Raw genomic sequence first — 19,584 nt, 5'->3', positions numbered from 1 at the left:
CAGAATTGTGATTTAGTCCCTCATGTTGCCAGTCTCAGAACTCACTTAACTCATATCAACATAACTTGTATATTTAAATGTTAGAATCTATTGATTTCCTTGGAGAAAATGTCTTTATAAAAGCAAAAGCATGGTGGATTATGCAACAAACATTAAATTTACTTATAGCTTTGATTTTTTAAAAAATAATAAGCACTATAATTTTTCAATCATATTGAAAGTGCACAAGTCAAACACAGAACAAATGACTGAATATTATGTGTAGCATTATCCACTTCTGTGCACTGAAGTAAGCATTTATCAAATGCTAGCTCTCAGATGAATATAGGCTGGGAGCATGCAGATAAAAAAATCTTTCAAAGAAGTCTCCATGTAAGCATCAACATGTGTTATGGAATAATCAAGTTTCATTATGTGCAATAGTTCTATGAAGTTGCTGGGAACTCTGAATTAGCAAATACTAAACAATCACTCCTAAGGAGAAAATAAAAGTGTTCCTACAAGCCTCTGGTCATAACATTTTGACCAACCAACTTTGTTGTATGTGTATTTCTGTTTGAAGACATTATATTTAATATATATATAGTTGATTCAATACATTTAACACACAGCTGACAGTACTATAACTCATGTGTGAAGTATCTAACATAAATACTTTCTCCATAGGACCTGTTAAAGTCTTCAAAACACATCAAATTCTTTCCTGCTTTAGGATCTCAGAAAACAAAACATATTATTTTTCCTTCCCAGAGGAAGTTCCCCAAAGTCTTTGCTTGGCTACCTCTTCCTCATGTTCTATGTTTTTATTAACATAATATTCTTTCAAAGTGTCCTTCTCTGATATGACACTACTACTTCTGCCCCTTTAATTTTAATTCCCTTATAATGCTTATTGTATCAAAGGATTCTTATCTACACTGCATATACCTACAGCAGTGAAAACTTAGACATGTGGGAGTCCTTCTTAGAGTTCAGATACGCACAGAGTCAAATTAAAAATACTTAAAATATGTCTCAATGCACAATGAAAACTTAACTGAATTTTTTATATGTGTCAAAAAGTTGTAAAAATCATTTTATCAGATATACGAATCTATAAAATTTTTAAATATTTAAAAATAAACCTTGGCAAATTATGAATTTGTAAACTTGGCAAAAAAATTTCTGAAAAATTTTTTAGTCTATTCCCCAAATTTAGAAATTTTGAATAATAAGAGACAATTCATCACATACAAGTGATCTTCAATAAGATCCACAGCTGATTTAATCAGAAACCGTGCAAGCCAGATGAAATGAGATTAAATATATATTTAAAATGCTACAACCAAAAACAACTGTTAAATAAGAAATTTATAGTCAATAAAACTATCCTTCAAAAATGAAGAGAATTTAAGACATCTCCAGATAAACAAAAATTGAAAGAATCTGTAACTAGCATATCTGACCTATAAGAAATTCTAAAGAAAGTCCTTCATACTGAAATAAAAGAACACTAGGCAACTCAACTTCACAACTTACTGGAAAAGGTAACGATATAGCTAAACATAAAAGAGTATAAATATATCTTCTATTTTTAACTCTTTCTATCTGATAAAGAAGAGAACTGCGTTAAGCAGCAATTTTAATAGAAGTTGATGGGCCCACCATAGAAAAAGATGTAATTTGTGGCAATAATAGTATAGAGGCATTGCACACTAAATATATAAAGTTTTTATATCTATTAAAATCAATTTGGTTTCAATCTAGGCCATATTGGTGTAAATTATAATCTGCAGATTAACCACTAAGAAAAAAATTCATAACTATAGTAAAAGAAATGTCAGGCAAATTAGAAAAAAAATTAATAAAATAAGACTCCAGTAGCTAAATTGAGGAATAAAAATGACATTGAAAACAAAATCTAGTTTGTCACCATGAGGATGAATGGCAAAAAGTATGGGGTAAAAAGGAGTATTAGAAGTAAAAAGGCCAAGGAATGCACAAATTAGAATGTTAGATGTTTCGTCCCACAGTGTTAATATTGCAGAGAAGAATGAGGCCTCAGGAGGAGGTGAAAGTCCAGGAGCTGAAGTCTCTATTGGGTGAGAAAGAATGATGGGAGTAGAGGAGATGACACCACAAGAAGAAAGTGAGAATATTGTAGCCCCAGTGTGCAGATGGACAGGTACCAATGTTCTGGCGTGGAGTGCTGAAGGGTGGCAAGGAAGACACCAGCCCTGAGTTCACCTGTGTGACATGAGAGCAAAATAAGCTTCTGAAGCAAGCAGCTGGAAAGCAGAGTCCTCCACGGTAGGGTAGGTGAGGCGAGTTTCAGCTAAAGCTCAAGTCACAGGGACAAACACAAGATGAAGCTATCTAATTTAACTTTCAGCACCTTTGCTCTAATGTTTCCTTTTCCACATGCAACATTAACAGGAATTGAGTTCTCTAAGTGATAGCCTCTAAGCAACACATTCTTTTTTTTTTATTGATTGTTCAAAACATTACAGAGCTCATGATATATCATCTTTCATACATTTGACTCGATTGGGTTTTGAACTCCCATTTTTACCCTAAATACAGATTGCAGAATCACATCTGTTACACACTCACATTTTTACATAATGGCATATTAGTGACTGTTGTATTCTGCTACCATTCCTATCCCCTACTATCCCCCCTCCCCTCCCCTCCCCTCCCATCTTCCCTCTCTACCTCCTCTGCTGTTGTTCAATTCTTTCCCCCCTTTTTTTCCCTCCCCCTTGCCCCTCACAACCTCTTATAATTTTGTGTATCATTGAAGGTCTCCTACCATTTCCATATGCTTTCCCTTCTCTCTCCCTTTCTCTCCCCCCATTCGTCTTTGTTTACTGTTAGTCTTTTCCTCATGCTCTTCCTTCCTGTTCTGTTCTTAGTTGCTCTCTTTATATCAAAGAAGACATTTGGCATTTGTTTTTTAGGGCTTGGCTAGCTTCACTTAGCATAATCTGCTCTAATGCCATCCATTTCCCTGCAAATTCTATGATTTTGTCATTTCTTAGTGCTGCATAATATTGGTGAGGCCAATTTGGAAAGCAGTATGGAGATTCCTGGGAAAGCTGGGAATGGATCAACATTTGACCCAGCTATCGCCCTTCTCGGACTATTCCCTGAGGACCTTAAAAGAGCGCTCTATAGGGATATGGCCACATCAATGATTATAGCGGCACAATTCACAATAGCTAGACTGTGGAACCAACCTAGATGCCCTTCAATAGATGAATGGATAAAAAAAAATGTGTCATCTATACACAATGGAGTATTATGCAGCACTAAGCAACACATTCTATACAGTTTTATCTGAATTTTGAAGAAGACACAAGCATTGAAATAGTGTGGACTGGATTCACTTGCATAGTGTTCCAGGTTTAAAAAAAAAAAAGAAACAAAAAGCTCCATCTTAAAACAAGCATACATATATTAAGACACTAGCTATTACAGAAATATTTAGCAACAAGTATATATTCGGTATTCAAAAGTAATCATGCAAAGTGTAACTGAAAGAGGAAATCAACAAAAAAAAATAGTTTGGTACATTAAAAAATCATGCAGAGAAAAGTGCGGTTAAATAAACAAAACTGAAGATGCTAACAATTATATCCTATTATTAACTTTCCAAAAGCTAATCTGCTGAAATTAGCTTACAAGGCTAAAATTGTGCAAAAGAAAAAGTAAGAATATTCAAATGGAGGGTCTCTGTTGCACTTTTTTGCATACTCAAGCATTTCAATGTTGTCTGCTGCAATCTTTGTTCATGGCAGTTTCTAACCACAAATAACATTAAATCAGAAAATAGTTTATTTGTTCTTCTAATGAATTATTCAGATTTCAGAACAATCCCATTCCCAGAGATGTTTTATTCTAATGTTAAAACAATCACCTTCTCTTCATTCCAGGTGCAAAATTAAAATCACAGAAAAGGCAAACGCCATTTAGTGGTATGTAAGTTTCCTAGTGTTTTAATTTCCTTGGAACTCAGTTTTCTCATATGTAAAATGCAAAAAAAAAAAAAAAAAAGTAATATTATGGTAAAGGATTGTGATAAAGTTAAACTTTGTAATGTACATTAGATATTTTGTACTCAGCACATACCAACAAATCAAGTAAGTGTTAGTTGACCTTATTTTAATAAATATTTTATTTATTTATTTTCTATTCTATTTTTATCAAAGTAATAATTGCGCAAGGCTAAAAACAGCATTCTTTTTGGCCACTTCTTCTGTGAAGACCAGTGCTCCCAAAGCAACAATTGAGGCCAAAAATCAAAGCACCAAACTTAATGCAGTTACATACAAATGTGCAGAGTTTTTCTCTGAGAGAATGCCACCAATTTTGGTTGTAGAAAAGATAACCATAATGGGTACAATTTATAATCTTTAGGACATTAAGCAGTTTTGGATCTGAACCAGAAATTTCATTCTAACATTTCTTTCTTAAATTTCCTAGCAATATTTAGTAACTCAAATGCTCACTGAAATGATCATCTTATCTTAGTAGTCCCCATTTTAATTAACAAGTTGTAAAACATTGACACATTTAATTTTACACTTATATGAGAGTCATAATTTTATCTTCTTGAAAAATGTGCTTCAAAAAAAGAAAAAAAGAAAAATGTGCTTCCATTTAGCTAATTTTAATTATTTAAGTATTTCTTTCCTGTTGCCTGATACATACAAAAAGTTCTACTTATAAATTTACCAGATTTAGATATTGTCTAAGAACTTCTCGCTATGATTGATGATAATTCAATATTTGTAAGCACTTGGCTTTTAATATTTTTTTTAAAAAATTCTTACTTTATGGCATTCAGTTCCTCTCTGACTGATCCTTCTAATGTTTAAGGAATAAAGTGATTTTATTTCTTGGTTGTTCAAATTAAAACTATCATGCGATCATTTTCCAAAATGAAATTGTTAACACCAGGCCCTGCCTTTCAGATTATCATATGTTTTCATTTGTCTTTATATTTTCTCATTATCTTTAACACCCAACAGCTTGAATATGTTATCTATAAGATTATTTTTTAATCCCTCCTGCTTTGGGTTCTTTGACACTTTGGAATCTGTTAATTCCTTCATTACTGGGTGAAAAATTCTCAGCTATTATATCTTCACATATTTCTTCTACTGCATCATGTTCTTGTTCTCATTCCTGGATTCTAATGTTACATATAGTTTGTATCCCACAATCCATGGATTCTCTGTTCTTTTTTTTTAAAAAAATGTATATTATCTTTATGTTTAAACTTCAGCAATCTCTGTTATGTCCAAGTTCATTGATTTGTTTTTCCATCTGCAGTATTATTTACTAATAAATCTTTAGCAGAATACTTCCTCTTTGACATCATGTTATTTTAACATTTTTTCCAACCATTTCTATTTGACCTTTTCATCATTTTCAATTCACTCCCAAAATATTCTATCCATACATGAGTTCTGTTTCCCTTTCCTACTACATTATTTACTACACTATTTATGGTTATTTTTAAATCTTTCTCTGAGAAATCACACATATGGATCATCTCTGTTTCTGGTTGTGTTGATTGTTTATCTATTAAAATGTTAACTTTTCATCTTTTGTGTGTGACAATATTTAATTGAATGCATTTTATTATGTTTAAGACAGTAGAGACCAAGATAAATGCAAGGGTAAGGCTCTTTTGATTCCTGTCTTTTATGGCATCTCTAGTCAATCTACACAGGAGTTGAGCTTGTATATAGTTTGTATTTCTGTGATTTTTTTCCTGTCCAACACAGACTTCACATCAGGGGCTTCCAGTCATTTCAAATTGTTAAGCTGTCCCACACTCCACCTGTAATTGTGGTTAAAATATTAACTGTATTCTTTTATTCACTTTTATAAAGACTAGTTTTTCCTCTTGTGTTCTTCCAACTGTGACACCAATTTTATATCTCATTTATGCAAAAGATTTGTAAGTTTTGAGAATTTAGTTTACTTAGTTGCCTTAAAACCTCAGTTCTCTAATTGGCTAAAAGTAATTAAAGATTTTCTAATATATGTGACTCTTTCTCCTTGTTAAAATGGAATATTCTTGTATCTTTCACATATCAAGCAGACAGGAAGTTCTATAGTTTGGCTTTGTGGAAATATTTTAAGGCAAACAATAATCTTAGTAAAACAGCTATTTTCATTTTTAAAGTAGACAAATATGCCAAATTATCCCAATTATCTTAAAATTATTTTTGTTGCTATACAAGATAATATTTTAGTTATGGTCTACTTTCTGTAATTTTAACTATGAATTTATTGATTCTGACTATCATATTTACAAATAAAAGTTATGACTGTGGATGTAGCTCAGTTGCAGATTGCCTAATATGTAAAAGGCTCTAGGTTTTATTCTGTAGCACTAAAAAAATTAGAAAATAAGAATTAAATTGTACAGGATTTCAAAATATCAATAATATAAATATATAGTAAAGACTAGATAAAATATAGGAAGACCAGAGAAAATGAGTTTAAGATAAGGAATAAATAATGGTTAGAAATGTTTAGAGATATACCAAATACTTCTTAGGACATACATTTCCAAGAGTGTTAATTGCATATTATTAATTCTAAATTCAAATTTAATAGGAAATTTTATATTCTAAATAAAATACTTTATTATCCTTTTGTTGATAACTTGCTTTTTAAACATTTTTCTTAAACCATGGGAAGTACAGAAAATAAATATTTTTGCCTCACAAAGTATATTAATTCTAGGACAAATAGTAAAATTTAAAGTACTTTAGTGTGCTCACCTGAAAAAAAAAAAATTCAAGGGTCAGTGGTACAGCTCAGTGATAGAGTGCTTCCTAGCATCTATAAGGATATGGGTCCACTTTCTAGCACTGAAAAAAAATCCAGTGGGGAAAAATTAAAAAGAGAAAAGTGGAGGGGCTTTGGGAGATCATTAATTTTATTTTAAAATATCTCATAACAATTACTACTGATTACTCATGTTCTTTCAAAATTTGTCTGAGTTTACTTACTGAATTTTTGAAAAGTCAATTGCCTATTTAAAACTTAAAATTATAAAACAACAAATAGAGAATTGGCAACAAGCTACTATTTGCTTCTTTCTTTCTGTATTATGATATTTTAAAACTTGAAAACCTGAAGAACAGCTTTGATGTTTTACCAGTTTGACCAGATCTTTCAAAGGTTACCTTAACTTACTAACAGCATTGCTTAAGTTTATGGGACAATTCAAATACCTCAGTTTAATATACCTTTAAATTTTCTTCCTTGTTCTTCCACATGTTGACTACGAGTCTTGGAATGAACAGTTTCAATCAGACTTTCGGAGTTCAGAGAGAAAGAGAAAACTATTTTTCATTCTCACTATTGTATCCCCAATGTCCAACATCATACTGTATACAAGAGGCTAAATTAATATTTTCCAATTAATAAACTCAATATCCTATCCATAGAATAGGATATCTTACTGGATTTCATGATATGTTCTTTCCAATATTTTAACTACATTTTTTTTGTCTCACAATTCCTTTCTGTTTTTAAATTAATAGTATTTCTATTTAATAAATTATGTCAATGTTTTGCTTAGAATAAATCAGAGCATAAGATTATAAATAATAATATTTAGAAATAGAATATAACATTCTATTGAAAAATAGTTCCCCAAATATTTTATTTATGTGTTATAAAACATGGGTTCTTAGAAAAGCAAATAGAAGATAAAAAAATGTGTCATACCTTTTGCACATTTCTAGAGATAAGCCTTATTCAAACAAAATATTCCAAGAATTGCTTCTTACTAATATATTTCCTCCTCTAATCATCAGAATATTGCCTATAGTGTCAATTGGGATCAATGTAGTCCAGATATTCACATAACCCAACTGAAGCCAAGACTCAGGAGTTGTGTCAGAGCAATGTCATAGTAAACAGAAAAGTCCTGTAATCAAAAATTAATTTAAAAAGAGTCAGTTATATTTTATACTTTCTTGAAAATTCTGAGCATGAGTTCAGAATCATCTTTTATCAGATTAGTTTAAACTTTATATTTCCTCCAATGTCTCTTTCCTCCACCTTTGTTCAGGAAAGTAAACTAACAAAACTACAAACTCATCCTAGTTCTATCCCCATATCTATGGCTCTTACTCTTCAATCTCTTTTCTTCTGCTTCCATTCCTTTAATTTCCTCCTTTGTGCCTCCTTCTTGTCACTTGCAGGGTAACTTCCTCTGAAGATATTTTGTCTTTTCCTACCCCATCCTAAGAATGGACTTCATCTTTCTCATCACAAGTGTTCCAAGAGGTTTTCTGTATTTTCTATACACTTTTAAATACCCATTGTGCATCCTTAAAGTTAAAATTTGTGTTACAAAAGTGGAAGAGTAAGAGTCTGAAATCCTGAATTATAAATTATTTTGACCCATAATATTTATCCATACTACTTGGGGGATTAATCTGACTCCATGTTTTGTAGGAAAAAGTAGTGAATTGAAAATAAATAAATAGATAAATAACACACAATACAATATATAGAGGATTGCAGAAGTAGAGTAAGACACACTTGACTTCAGTCTTTTACCTACTCTTTTACCTGGATGCATCCTTCAACTGGTCTGACATTCCATTTCCTCATCTGTAATATGGAACTAATAATGTGCTACAAGTTTTGTTGTGAAGATTAAGGAGAACTTAGAGATCAGTTTCATAATTAGTATCAGAATTGGATTAGTGTATGAAAGGCAAGATTGACACATTTTTATCAATATTTATTTATCCTTTACATTCTATTGACATGAGAGTATTTCCTCCATACTGTTTCTTCCCAGTAAGTAGAACTGGATAATACTATGTGTTTTAGGACTTCTTACATTCCTGTATGTTAAATAATGCTCTGTGCCTGGAATAAATTCTTGCCAAACAATTTATATGCCAATTTATAGCTTAAATATATGTAATTTATTATATGTATGTGTATATATATGTAGAAATTATATATATATATATATATATATGTAGAAATTATATATATATATATATATATATATATATATATATATATATATATATAACTTAGGTGGAAAGTGTGTGTAGGTGTGTGTGTATGTTTGTGTGTGTTTGTATGCATGTAGGGAGAAAAAGATGTAGAAATTATATATATATATATATATATATAACTTAGGTGGAAAGTGTGTGTAGGTGTGTGTGTATGTTTGTGTGTGTTTGTATGCATGTAGGGAGAAAAAGATATTTAACTTCCAAATTCTCCCTGCTAAGAAATTGATGAAAACCCTAAATCAAAGGAATGTAAAATGATTCAGCCACTCTGAAACCTAGTTTGGAATTTTCTCCCCCAAATTAAATACATTTAACTGAGTGACCAACCATGGCACTTCTGCATATTTATCCAAAAGTAATAATAATTTATGTTCACACACAAAAAAATTTGTACATGAATGTTTATAGCAACTTTATTTATAATCACCCAAACATGAAAAAAGGTTTTTAAAAGGTTGAATAAATAAGCAAATTGTAGTAAATGACACAATTCCATTATTACAATTGAAAATAAAAAGATTTAACTGCTGTTACACTCAACTACTTGAATCAATCTCAAGTGAATTTTCTCAAAAGTTTGTACACTGTATAACTATTTATACAAAATTCTTCAAAATAATAATCTGGAGTGATGAAGAACTGATAAGTAATTGCCAAGATTTAGGGTTAGAAGAAGTTCAGGAATAAAAAGTGACAGCTTGAGGGTGTTTGGGTCTCTATCTCTGTATCCCGATTTCGATGTTGGTGACACACATTTGTAAGTGAGTTAAAATTTATGGAACCGTACACCAAAAATGATCAATTTACTGAATGCTAATTAGCTTTGATTCTTATTAAGGAATAGAAAAAATAGTTTAGTCATTTGAAAATTAGTTTATTTCGTTTATAAAAAAAAATAGTTTATTCATTCAAGGTATTATTTGTTCTATCCTGAGAAATTTCCCATCTAATTTTAATCCATTCCAGTTACCACATATCATACCTTTTCTAACACTACTCTTTTTTCTAATTAATATTTTCATCAGAAGGATAGTAGTTGGGAGAGAATTTTTACGTTTTCAGAAGTGGCATGCAAAAACATTAGTAAGAAAGGGATTGAAGTAAATTAAATCATTCTCATTTCTTTGAGCCATGTTCAAACTTATCAGGCAATGCCCATTCACAAAGTCATCATAAACTATTTGATCTCACATCAGTATATTAAATAATCTCTTCACCAAAGAAGACTCACCAGGCATAACCCAGTGTGATGTCAAGAGAGAAGAGGAAAAGTTGACTCAAAAGTCAGACAGCACTTGCAGTCCCTTTGGCCTCACGGTCATAGTGATTGATGAACTAAAAATAACTGTACAACAGATGGTAATAAGCATGACAACTTGCAGAAGCACCCGAATTTCTCCAAGTCTTTTCACAAATGCCAGTGGGGCTCAAATGCAACGTCAAAGAGGCTGAGTTCATGAAATTATCAAAATTAAAGAGTAGTGTAACAAACATGGGTGACTTGTCCCTGGCTACTGCCTCAAACTTTAAATTCCAGGAGTTTAGGAAATCCAACCAAAGAATGTAGTCTTTTTTTCAGAGTCTATGACAGGAACACGCAGCTGCTTCAAACACGGAACACCCAACGTGGCCAACGTGTAGAATCGCATCTGGGCACTACACCATCCTGTGAAACATTCAACTTTGATATAGCAGCCAAAAAAAAAAAAAAAAAAAACCATGGAATTAAATAAAATATATAAAAGCAAGGTTGTGTGAGCATGAGGACAGCTTTTGAAAAAAACTAGACTTTTATTCCATAAACTGCTCAGGCCAAAAAAGAGCATAGCCATTGAAAGTTGGTTCCATTATGACCACAATTTCAATGACAGACCTACTCACTAAATTATCCAGTTGCTACCTCCTTACTCCTTCAGTGCCCTGCTCTTTTTGGCCTATGGACTCTGTATTGTCAGAATAGTCACATACTTTAAGGGGAAAAAAGATTTAATGGCATTTTTCTCGTTATGACAAAAAGAGCTTGCTGATTCAACAAACATTGAAATAAATGCAACTATTGCTGTAGTTCCATTAGTGGAGATATGAATGTTTTATTTTTATGAAAAGAGTGTCTATCTGTACATGTGGTCACATAGCTGGTAAGCAAGTAGAGCCTGGAATATAGTCAATCCTGGTTATAGTGTCTTTCCTCAAAATGAAGAGCCTCCTCCTGCTAATTTACTCAGCCACTGGTAGTGCCTATATGTAGTTTCTCTGTCAAAGAGGTGTGTCTTTTTCTAATTTATGCAAACTTACTGGTATTTAATCAAAAACTTTAAATATAAAAAAATTATCTAAATCCAACTAATTATATGGAATAAATGGCAGATATAAGGGCCAGGTAAATAAGAAAAAAAGAAAAGGAACTGAAAATAAAGGTAGAGGGGTTTTTTGTTGTTTTTTGTTTTGTTTTGTTTTTTAAGGTCTAGAATGTTAAACCTTGAAGAAAGAACAAGACTGAATATAGAGAGAAGAAGGCTGTGAGGATCATGAAGATTGGAATTAGATAAAACCATACCAGCATATTCCCTCCAAACTGCATCATTCATTTTAAATTGGGTGAAGAGTCAATGGCCTGGTGCATGAGAAAGTTGCTTTCTGCTTTCCTATGGAATGTCATCATAGTCTTGTCGATAAAACTTGGAAATTTCCCAAAGGGTCGTGGAGAGAATAGGTGTAAGACATGGAAATAGCAAAAGCCAACCCCATCTACAGTGAGAACACAGCCATCAAACCTATCACCTTAATCCATCCTTTATAGTGATGCTACAGGACAAAGAAGAATGATAAAAACATTGCAAAGCAACTTAACAAAGCATATGAAGCCTTCCAACGGGCACAAATGGGTGGAGACTCTGCAGTAAGGAACTATATAGTAAAGAGCAAATAACATATGAGCAACAGGAGAAGGTATCACTTTAGCTATTATTGACAGAGAAAGCGAAATTACTTTTTGTAAATTCCAATTGAGATAACAGTTATGGCTAATGTTCTTCTCCAGATAGTGAAATAAGGAAGAATAATTTAACTTTTGATCAGCCACATGATAAATGAGTAATGCCAAGAGAAAAATAAAGACCAAAAAGTAAAATTGATACATTCTATCCAGACCTTATTGCTCTTGACCAAAGGATGAAAGGCTTTTCTCCCAACACAAATAGGTAAGAAGTAAGCAGGTACTTCCCCTAAGAAAGAAACTTCACCAAGTGGTTTCAGTACTCCTTTATTCCATGTAAAGATGATTGGGCGGGGGGAGAATCTGAAAGAATAATTTCACTGAACGTACATAAAGCAAGAATCACAGAAATACTGCATGAGCAAACTTGATATACCAGACATTGCAACCAAAACACAGTGCTCTGTAAATATACAGTGTACAAATAAAACAGATAACCAAAAAGCACTATTTAAGCCTCAGACCAAAGATGATTATAAATAGAAGTGATCCATGCATCAAGTTTGTCATACCAAGAGAACTGGGCAAAATGAGGAAGACATCTCTTTTGAATCCCTTTCTAAATTCAAAATCAAGTTTCCACCTATGCAAAGTGACTCTGCTAGTCTTTATCTATGGACATATATTTTGCTCATAGCATTCCAAAGGGTCCTAAAATTCTCAGTTCTACTACATCTGAGGCAATTGTGCCCAGAAACACTCAGTATTAGAGATAACCAAGAAATGTTGTTAAAAGAAACTTTGTTTGAAATACACAAATGGACCCTATAGCTTCAGCTATGCTGAACCTTAAAACACCAGAGAAAGCAAAATGCTCAAATTTGGTAAACACTTGTATCAGGACAACTCTGGATAGAGTTTCAAGTTTGCCAGTGGAGACCATACTGAGTTCTACATGTACACATTCCTCTTCAAGGCCTGTCTGATGCACCTTTTCCCTCACTCTGCTCCCCAGGAGAAGCTATCCAAGACCACAGCAGGCTCTGTGGAAGATTTTTCCTCATCTAGACAGTGGCTTAGTGGTAGTAACAGACTCAGGACTGCAAGTACTTCGAGTCTGTGAATTCTGGCAAACGTTCTCCTATCATCCATTACATCCAGAAACAATTTCCTCTAACATTTTAACCACTCTTTAATGGGGAGACTTAGGACACATCTAAAAGTAGATGTATCAAGTTTCATGTGATGATATTGAATTTGTAATACTATAAAAATGATTATAAACTAAATTCAAGATAATTTCATTGAGTTAACAGTGATTTGAATTTTTTCTAGACGTATTTCATAACTTTCTTTTATCTTTTAAAAGATCATTATGTACAAAATTATAAATTTTTGTACTCATGTTTACATTGTTACTACCATAATTCAAATCATGTATGTGACTTTTGAGTTGTGATCACAAATTATGTTTGTTTCTAATATCTGAGTTTATTGCTTGGAATTCTAATGTGATATACTGAATTTGGTGATGTCAAAGGCTCATAGGATTTTTTTCATTGAAAATTTTAGATTATTTATGCTACAGATGATGTTCTTCTTAAATAAACCTATAATGGAGAATAGTAGACAATATAAATGTCTAAGTAAATGCCAAACCTAAGTCTTTTGTTGCCCAGTGATAAAATCATAGATAGAAGGTAGATGTGATAATGCACATCTATAGTCTCAATGCTTAAGAGGCTGAAGCAGGAGTATCGCATGAGCCCAGGAGTTTGAGATCAGACTGGGTAACACAGACCCTATATTTAAAACAAAATCACTGGTAGAATTATTAAACACTTCAGATTGTTTTTTTTACATACATGGTTTAACTTTTACTATGTATAAACCTATAATGAACTGAATATTAAAAAAGATTTATTTTTAAAAATAAAATTCAGAGAATTTAGAGCTGTGCTCAGTAACTGAGAAGATACAAAATGTTCTAATTTGTGTACTTTTATTACTACTGAAAACACATTTTAAGAAAAATATCCAAAAATATTTTTATCTGCTTAACAGAAAATACATTTCTACTATGAATTTCGCTTCTGAATAGGATTATAATTCCGGGTTTTATTAAAATAGAAATTGTCAAGTAAAAGAATGGGTTGATTGGTTATTTTTTCTTAAAAAGTACTGATTCCATTAAAGAGTCACACATACATTTCTAGAAATGAAAATTAAATAAAGTAATCACAGAGTATTGAGAAAACATAAAAAGATTTCATCCATGAAGATGTAAAATGTACCCATGTGAATGATTTTTAAAGTGAGGAAATTACAGGGAAATGCATCTATATTTTCACATAGACAGAGTAATTTAGAATAACATTTAGATAACAATCTTGCATCATTGACAGGGAGTTTCCACATTTGTATATATTTTAATATACAGAAAGTCATGAATAGCACATCCCACCTAGTACAATATCTTTCTTGCACTCAAACATGTCTAGAAATGAATTGCAATATTTTTGTACTCACTGGATATTTTTTCTTTTCTTTTTTTCTTAACTATCCATCAAGAGTCCCACAGTATAGCCAGATCAGAAGAAATACAAAGGAAGTGACCAGGAAGGGAAAGACAATATAGATGAAGGCCTTTGTTGAGGAGTAGAAGCAGCTTTCACCAAGGTCACTCATAGGTTGTTTCTTCTGCATAGAACAAAAGTGGTCCACGATACCTCCTGCTTATCAGGCTTCTCTGTGATGATGCCATCCCTGGCTGGAGACATGTCTGACCTTTCGCTTTCAGAGTCCTCATAGCACTTCATGTAATGAATTATTAATGCATTCACCATAAATCCTTGTGGAAAGGGTATCATGTCTATTACATATCTACCATGAAAACTTGCTAGAAATGGAAGGAAGAAGAGAGAGAAGAAAGGAAACAGAAAGAAAGGGAGGAAAGAAAAAGGAAGGAGAATGACAGAGGGGTATTCAATTCTAAAGAGGAAAAGTGACTCAGTATAATAATCTCATCAATGCATTTGAAGACTTGTCATGTAAGAAAGAAATCTCCTTCTGCATGATTTAGAGAGGAAATGAGTGACAAGTGGTAAGAAGAGTCAGGCAATTTTGACTCACTATATAAATGAACTTTATGAATCATAGTTGTCTAAGATGTGAAAAAAGCACTAAGTTCTTAGTCTCTATGTATATACATATAAAGTTCAGAAAATTAAGGAGATGTCAGTGTGGGGTTGATGCAGTAGGCAACAGTGTGAACAAAATGGCATCGACTATTCTAAAGTATGGATTCTTTTCTTTCACTGAATTCTAGCATCTTCAGGAAGGACAATGCATTGATTCAGATGGTATTTTTCTTTCTTCTATTGTAACTATTTGGCCCTGCACAAAGAGTGGTATTTTCAACAAATATTTATTTTACAAATCTGCATTGGTCTTCTGAAAATAACTGAAAACAATTCATGAAATCCTTATGATAAGTCATCGCATTACACAGATTGACATCTGAAAACAGTTTTAAAAAGTACAAGGCAATGAGACATACCACAAACAAATATTTTTATGCCTACTGTACATAAGAGAAAAAAATCAAGATATATGAATCACATTTCACAGGGAAATGTCTGTGATATGTAAACAAAAGCTAGGACTAGACTACCTACAAATAATTACTACAGTTTCTAAATATAGTCCTTGCATATTCAGATCATGTTTTTAGTTTGCTCCATGTTGATATATCTAGATTGTTTTGTGTTGATCAAAAGTTGTATGACTTTTTTTGCCAATATTTGGAATTTGGCAAAGCATAAAGTGAATATTCCCATTATTTATTAAGCCCATATGAATTTCAAGGATTATTTATGAGAATGGTTTGATTCATTTGGAAAGATCCTAGTGATGGATTTGTTTATAAAAGCATGTTAATGCGTAGAAAATGTACTCAATTAAACAAAGGTTCGAGATGAATTTTTCCATCCAAAGGAACATTAATTCTGAACTTATCCTAGAGACTTGAACTCCAATTCCTCTCTGGCCCTATTTTCTTGGAAGAGCAGCTATTTGCTGAATACCCACTCCATGCCAGGGACGTTATATGTGTACCCAAGAAGCCCTGGCTGAGTTTGTTCCCCAAGAAATTTCTTTTTTGATTGAGAAAAGACTAATAAGCAACTGGACATGGCTTGATGTAGCCCCATGTGAACTAGACAGCTGATGTCTCACAGATGGTCTTACTTAAAGAGTAAATAACCCAGATTTTAGGAAAAGAAACTGATGTTTGGCTACTAGGAGAACTGGGCACTGCCTGATTGATGCCATAGGGACAAACTGGGAGTTTCCCAAAACGAAAACCTTGGTGAAAACCTAGCATTTCCCTATAGGGTCTTGAAATTGTACTTGTGAATCTAAAATTGACAGTTTGAAATCATGGGTGATATTATTTTTTAAAAAATCAAAGAATGAAGCTATGCAAAACTACTGATGCTCCCAGGCTTCTGAAAACGAAGGGGCTGTAGATATACCCCCTAATCGTAGTGTAGGGAAAACCTTGTACATAATTGTATGGATAAATGCAAACAACTGTTTTGCAGCTTTAATAAAAGACATTTGCTTTCCATAAACACCGTGTATTAAACTGATGATTCAACATTAAATAGAAGCCATCTTTAAAATTTTAAATTTAGAAGCTAATTGAACCATTTTATAATCTCCCTCCCAAGAAAATGTTTTCAAACATGATCGTGGTATTTTATTCATGTGGGGAGTCCACAACAGATCCAGTGCTCTGACTACTATGTAATAACTCTAGCCACTACTCCATGAGCCATGAACTTCAGCAGGAAGAGAGGGCAGCTTCCAACAACATGGTTCAAAAGGACACACTACACATAGTACTCACCATGTTACCTGATGAAAACATGGTAGCCTGGGATGAGGAAGGCTGAAGATTTAAAACCTTCAAAATACCAAATGCTATTTATGATTTTTTTCATTGGTTGTTCACAACATTACAAAGCTCTTGACATATCATATTTCATACATTAGATTGAAGTGGGTTATGAACCCCCAATTTTACCCCAACTGCAGATTGCAGAATCACGTCGGTTACACATCCACAATTTTACATAATGCCCTATTAGTAATTATTGTATTCTGCTACCTTTCCTATCCCCTACTATCCCCCCTCCCCTCCCTTCTTCTCTCTCTACCCCATCTACTGTAATTCATTTCTCTCCTTGTTTATTTTCCCATTCCCCTCACAACCTCTTATATGTAAGTTTGTATAGCAATGAGGGTCTCCCTTCATTTCCATGCAATTTTCCTCATCTCTCTCTTTCCCTCCCATCTCATGTCACTGATTAATGTTACTCTTTTCTTCCCACTCTTCCTCCCTGTTCTGTTCATATTTGCTCTCATTATATCAAAGAAGACATTTGGTATTTGTTTTTTAGGGATTGGCTAGCTTCACTAAGCATAATCTGCTCTAGTGCCGTCCATTTCCCTGCAAATTCTATGATTATGTCATTTTTTATTGCTGCATAGTACTCCATTGTGTATAGATGCCACATTTTTTTTATCCATTCATCTATTGAGGGGCATCTGGGTTGGTTCCACAGTCTAGCAATTGTGAATTGTGCTGCTATGAACATCGATGTGGCAGTATCCCTGTAGCATGCTCTTTTAAGGTCTTCAGGGAATAGTCCGAGAAGGGCAATAGCAAGGTCAAATGGTGGTTCCATTCCCAGCTTTCCCAGGAATCTCCAAACTGCTTTCCAAATTGGCCGCACCAATTTGCAGTCCCACCAGCAATGTACAAGTGTACCCTTTTCTCCACATCCTCGCCAGCACTTGTTGTTGTTTGAATTCATAGTGGCTGCCAATCTTACTGGAGTGAGATGGTATCTTAGGGTGGTTTTGATTTGCATTTCTCTGACTGCTAGAGATGGTGAGCATTTTTTCATGTACTTGTTGATTGATTGTATATCCTCCTCTGAGAAGTGTCTGCTCAGGTCCTTGGCCCATTTATTGATTGGGTTATTTGTTGTCTTATTGTCTAATTTTTTGAGTTCTTTGTATACTCTGGATATTAGGGCTCTATCTGAAGTGTGAGGAGTAAAAATTTGTTCCCAGGATGTGGGCTCCCTATTTACCTCTCTTATTGTTTCTCTTGCTGAGAAAAACTTTTAAGTTTAATTAAGTCCCATTTGTTGATTCTTGTTGTTAACTCTTGTGCTATGGGTGTCCTATTAAGGAATTTGGAGCCCGACCCCACAATCTGTAGATCGGAGCCAACTTTTTCTTCTATCAGACGCAGAGTCACTGGTTTGATATCAAGCTCCTTGATCCATTTTGAGTTAACTTTTGTGCATGGCGAGAGAAAGGGATTCAGTTTCATTTTGTTGCATATGGATTTCCAGTTTTCCCAACACCATTTGTTGAAGATGCTATCCTTCCTCCATTGCATGCTTTTAGCCCCTTTATCAAATATAAGGTAGTTGTAACTTTGTGGATTAGTCTCTATGTCCTCAATTCTAAACCATTGGTCCACCCGCCTGTTTTGGTACCAGTACCATGCTGTTTTTGTCACTATTGCTCTGTAATATAGTTTGAAATCTGGTATCGCTATACCACCTGATTCACACTTCCTGTTTAGAATTGCTTTTGCTATTCTGGGTCTTTTATTTTTCCATATGAATTTCATGATTGCTTTATCAATTTCTACAAGATATGCCGTTGGGATTTTGATTGGCATTGCATTAAACCTATAGAGAACTTTTGGTAATATCGCCATTTTGATGATGTTAGTTCTGCCTATCCATGAACAGGGTATATTTTTCCATCTTCTAAGATCTTCATCAACTTCTCTCTTTAAGGTTCTGTAGTTTTCATTATATAAATCTTTCACCTCCTTTGTTAGGTTAATTCCCAAGTATTTTATTTTTTTTGAGGATATTGTGAATGGAGTGTTTTTCCTCATTTCCATTTCAGAAGTTTTGTCGCTGATATACAGAAATGCCTTTCATTTATGCGTGTTGATTTTATATCCTGCCACTTTGCTGAATTCATTTATTAGTTCTAGTAGTTTCTTTGTAGACCCTTTTGGGTCTTCTAGGTATAGAATCACATCATCTGCAAATAGTGATAATTTAAGTTCTTCTTTTCCAATTTTTATGCCTTTAATTTCTTTCGTCTGTCTAATTGCTCTGGCCAGTGTTTCGAGAACTATATTGAATAGAAGTGGAGATAGAGGGCATCCCTGTCTTGTTCCGGATTGTAGAGGGAATGCCTTCACCTTTTGTCCATTCAGAATGATGCTAGCCTGAGGCTTAGCATAGATAGCTTTTACAATGTCAAGGTAAGTTCCTGTTATCCCTAATTTTTCTAATGTTTTGAACATAAAGGGATGCAGTACTTTGTCAAATGCTTTCTCTGCATCTATCGAGATGATCATATGGTTCTTATTTTTAAGTCTATTGATGTGGTGAATAACACTTATTGATTTCCGTATGTTGAACCATCCTTGCATCCCAGGGATGAATCCTACTTGATCATGGTGCACAATTTTTTTTATGTGTTTTTGTA

This window comes from Spermophilus citellus (assembly GCF_964194105.1).
Source record: "Spermophilus citellus genome assembly, chromosome: 5".
NCBI classification, from domain to species: domain Eukaryota; kingdom Metazoa; phylum Chordata; class Mammalia; order Rodentia; family Sciuridae; genus Spermophilus; species Spermophilus citellus.
The sequence above is the reverse complement of the archived record's forward strand: the minus strand, read 5'-3'. Positions refer to the sequence as shown.